Raw genomic sequence first — 5,000 nt, forward strand, 5'->3', positions numbered from 1 at the left:
GATTGTTCCCGAACAATAACAATATTATTCACTGATCCACTAATAATATGATGGTTCATAAAGCTCTGACTGGCACCGAATGATATTTCCAACGTGCTGCTCAGCGATGAGCCAGTCAGGTCTCACAGGTCCTCTGGCATTTGAAACATTCCAGGAGTAAAGACTAAAGCTGGCAGAGCAGCCCTCTGTTTTTATGCTCACATGCATTGAAAAGGCTTCCCACCTGTCATATGCCCCGACCATTTTAAGCAGAAAAATGTACTTAAGTACAGTACATACTCAAGTAAATTGACTTTGTCACTGTCCACCACTGGTTATACCAATGACAAGCCCTGCGTTACAGCCAAACGAGGCTTTGTTTGAAAAGGGAGGAGGCGTTGAAGAGTGGCCACAGGGAGAGAACAACGTGGAAAAACACACGTCTGTGAAGGCAGCTACAGAAATGTATATTAGTTCTTCCATAGTCAATCAAATTCCAAAGTAGGGGCAGTCGACAATAAATGTTATATTTCATAGTCAGAGCCAGATTTCTTGTCATAACAATATTAGATTGTATTCCATTAGAGATAATTAATTTGGTTATATGTCATCTTGAATTGTAGGTAATTATCACAATAATTCTTCATATATTCAAGTCAAAGTATTCACATTGGTAAGACCCAATTTTCCCCAGGATGCGGAGCTGACGTACCGGAAGTAGCCAAGCAAAGGGACCGGTGTGGGCGGAGCGGGGAGGGGGTGGGGGCGGTGGAACAGCACGCTGACATCAACATGCAAATTGTTTTATATGTGCATCACAATTGTGGCTCTGGTTTGTATTGTTATTCGCTTCTTGGCGTTTTTCGGGCTCAAAGTATCTGAAACACGGCAACCGCAGTACGCACAGACATGGTTGAGGTCTCGTTGGAATCGGGACATTTCAGACATCTTGTGGTTCAGGTTTGATCAATATCAATATAAATTTAGAGGAGGAATTTTTGAAAAAACATTTCACAAAAAATACAAATTTACCAGCAGTTGAAGAACGTTGATTAGTTTGCGGCGCAAGGCGCTTTGTGACATCATCATCCCATGTTATATATGTCCAGGCATCTCTAGGTGGTCGTTTGCATCCAGTGACTTGTGTGTTGTAGACTGCATAGCGGTTGCTCCACGTAGCATTCCATACATTTACGCTTGTTGGAAACGAGAGACAGCAGGAGCCAATGCTGCGTTTAATGGGAATTCAGAAAATTGTAAGTCGCGCTGGGTTTCACACAACCCTGAAAACAGTAATCAGTCCCAGAAGGCGTTTTTCAACCGCAGGAACTTTGTCATAGTTCTATGAACTTTTAGAGGAACCATCTCTTTCTTTTATGTCCGCACTGCAAGATCTAGGAGCTGTTGTGGTCCTTAAAAAGCTGTTCGTGAGGACCAAGGACTAACCCGACAGAACTTTCGGGAACAAGTCCAACTGCCATACTTAAAAACCTCTGTGAAACTTTGGTTGCGGTTTCTCCTCCCGCCGGCCACCCAAGTGGCATTTTCAGGGACCTCTGGCACAGAGACACGGACGACGGAGTTGTAGACACACCAGTTTATTGGAGAGAGGGAGCTGATGGAATGAGCCCAGGAGCAGATAGACGTGTGTCATGACAAGGGCTCCTCTCCTGAGTGAGTGTGGGGATGGGGGCTTTACCTGTTGCTCGTTAGACCAACCAATAAGCAACAGGTGTATAACCACACTGATCCCAATCACCTAGATCCAGGAAAGGTGTGGCTGCTCAAACCATCCCCACGCCACAAACATTATTATTAATAATAATAATAATAATAATAATAATAATAATAATAATTATAGACTTATGAATTGTGCTAATTATGGTGTGATGCCTCTCTGTGTTCACTGCTTTTACAACAAAATATAATTGTGGAATAGTACAAATACAGAATCACGACCTAACTTCACCCCATGTATTGCTGCCTGCAGCTATATTTAGGGGTCCAGCCTGCAGGTACGCACAGACATGGTTGAGGTCTTGTTAGAGGACTCGAATAAGACGTTTCAGAAGCTTTGTCTCTGGGAAGTCATTGACATCCAGCGACGTGTGTCTTGTGGACTGCATAGCATTCAAAGACATCCTGCTTAGACCGACCAGCCCAACCAATGCCGCCAACTGGTGCTGCATTTTACAAAACCTTGAAAACTATCATCGGCCACAGAAGGGTTTTCACACCGCAGGAAGTTCGAAGAACCTTTGGAGGAAGCGACCCTTCCTTTTGTGCCCACCCTGCATGAACCAGGAGCGATCGTTACTGTTAAAACAGCGTTCTTGAGGGACATTTCAGCTAAACCGCACAAGAGGAACTTTCAGTGACATAAGTGCAATACGATGTGTTTTACAGAACCTGAAAAACCTGTAAAACGTACCTAACCTGACTAAACTGAACCCGTGTATTGCTGCTTGCAGCTATATTTCTCATTATAAGGATGACACTACTTTAGATAGTCGCAGGGAAAAGCTTTCTGACTCAACAAGCCCAACTGTTGTTTCTCTTTTTTTTTGCCTTTTAAAGAAGAATCGCATGCTTGAGCTTGAAATGACTCGCTCGGAACATTTCTCCCATGAGAAGTGCAGCTTCTCATCTCATCCCGTAAACAGAGGCTGAAAAATGTAACGTTCTGTTTACACTGTTTCTCTGAGACCTGTGCAGCGTCTGCTGTACCCTGCTTATCCTGTGCCTGGACGCTCCTTATGATGTTAAAAAATATATATTAAAAAAAGGAACCAATTAAAACACACACACAAAGCATATCATGCTTGACACTAGAATCTGAGAAAAGCACCAAAGTAAATTTAATCTTTGAAGGAAAGCAAAGAGACCACCATGCTGTCGTTTAAATTAGTCCAAACAGATTTCTAATGATATAAACAGGACAGATGGATTGAATCTTGAGGCTTAAGTTAAAAGCCAAAACGGGAAAAAAGGTGCAAAAGAAGGAGAATTGATTGCAGACAAGCAGGGGTCAAAACCAGAAGAACAGTCTTAGAGGGTAAACTTATCAGCAGGGAACCAGGGAAACAGGCTGAGACTCAGGCTCAAGGACAGAGTGGACGGAGGCCAGATGAAGTACAGGTGGAGGGATGAGGGAGGTGAAGACAGGTGGCTAGATTGCTGAATGGGGAGAGGAGTGCAGTGGCAGGAATGAAGAACCAGAGACAGACACAGGGAACTACAGAGGGACAGATCAACAAGGGACAGAATAACATAAAACAAACACAGGGCAATGGTGATTTTTATGTGGATATGGTAATCATTTTTATTTCTGGGAAGAAACAGTGAGAGGGTTATTTTAGGGTAAATAAAATCTGGATCAAATCTGGCTCTGTATTTAAGTAGTTCCAAACCAAAATTGATCAGAGAGGTAAAACATTTCTATAAACAAAACCAAACGAAACAAAAAACATGTATATGTTTTATGTTTTATATGTATAATTATTATTGTCAGCGCCGCTCACAGGCAGCTTCACACCGAATCCATGATCATGCAACGGCGTGAGCCTCCCCCTCGTGGCCGTCGGGTGAACTACGAGTTTCAATGGGAGACCTCAGCAGTTTTGTTTGATCAGCTGAACGTTTTCAACACTTTAAAACTCATTTCATACAGTGGTTGCAAAGTGAGAAAAAAGACACTCAATTCACTTCTATAAAAATAGTTTAATTGAGAGTGAATATGGTGACATCAAAGGTTAACAATAATAACTATATTATTTTATATACACGACTCATTTACTTTGTTTTAAGTCCAGTTCCAATTTAAAAAATACAAAAACAATACATATATATGTTTGTTTTTATTATTTTATTTTTACATACTGTATGACAAATGAAAAATGTCCACAATGGATATAAAATATATACTGTGCGACAAATAAATGGAACGGTTGTAACAGTGGTGAAACTGTTTTTATTTGCAGTTTACAGTTTCATAATATTCCAAACTTGTTATGAGTATTTTTGTATTATTATTATTATTATTATTATTATTATTATTATTATTATTATTATATATTTTAATAATGGCATTATGATTATTATGATTATTAATAATAATCATAATAAAAAAATATCCATTTGCCTCATCATTGCCCTTGAGAAAGCACAATCTGTGAGTTGATTCATGTTGATTGTGTATGCATACAGTGTAGGAGCTATGGCAACGTATTAACAGGCCGTTTGTATCTGCAGAGAGCCTAATCATTAAATTGCATATTTCTTGACTGTTCAACAGTTTCTCACCGCTGCTATTAAAGACACTTAAAGTCAGCTCCTGTCTCCGGGTACTTTTTGGGAGAGTGTTTAGCTCGCTGCTTAGCCTCGTACGCCTCCACGGGGTGAGGGCAGAAGAGTGAAACGGAAAAGAAAAGATGAACTTTACATCAAGACATCACGCAGCCTGGAAACCACCGAGTCACTGCTGAGAGCAAGGATGCCGGGGCTCCCGGGCCCCTCGGAACCCCGAGGCTCCTCGGGACTCCTGGGCCCCAGTGGACAGCCCGGCTTGGAGGAAGGAACAGAAGGCCTGGGCAGCAGTGGCAGTACAACGTTGACTGCACAAAGCGAGCCCGTCAAGTCTGTCAAGTCATCATAAGTCGGCGAGCAGGTCCAGACAGTCTAGCGGGTCCAACGTCGGTGTGACCGCAGAGGCCCGCGCAACAGCAGTTGCCCGTATGGAGGCCGCATATGCAAAACGTCAGATGTACAGTATATGGCATTATAAAAGGCATGGAACTGGAGAGGTCCATGGAGAGAGGCGCAGACGCAGGTCTGGCCGTACCACCTCTCGCAGCCCGGCAGCATGGAGGACCCCGGGCCGGATTATCAGAGACGGTAGGTGACGTTGGGTCTCGTAAAAGTCAATAATGACATATTCATGTCGATTTACAATAACAGTCAAATTGATGTAATTGATTTGTTACGTTTTTTTACTTGGATTACATTTTCAGTATTATTAGTTT

Source organism: Zeus faber (genome assembly GCF_960531495.2).
Source record: "Zeus faber genome assembly, chromosome: 14".
Classification (NCBI taxonomy): domain Eukaryota; kingdom Metazoa; phylum Chordata; class Actinopteri; order Zeiformes; family Zeidae; genus Zeus; species Zeus faber.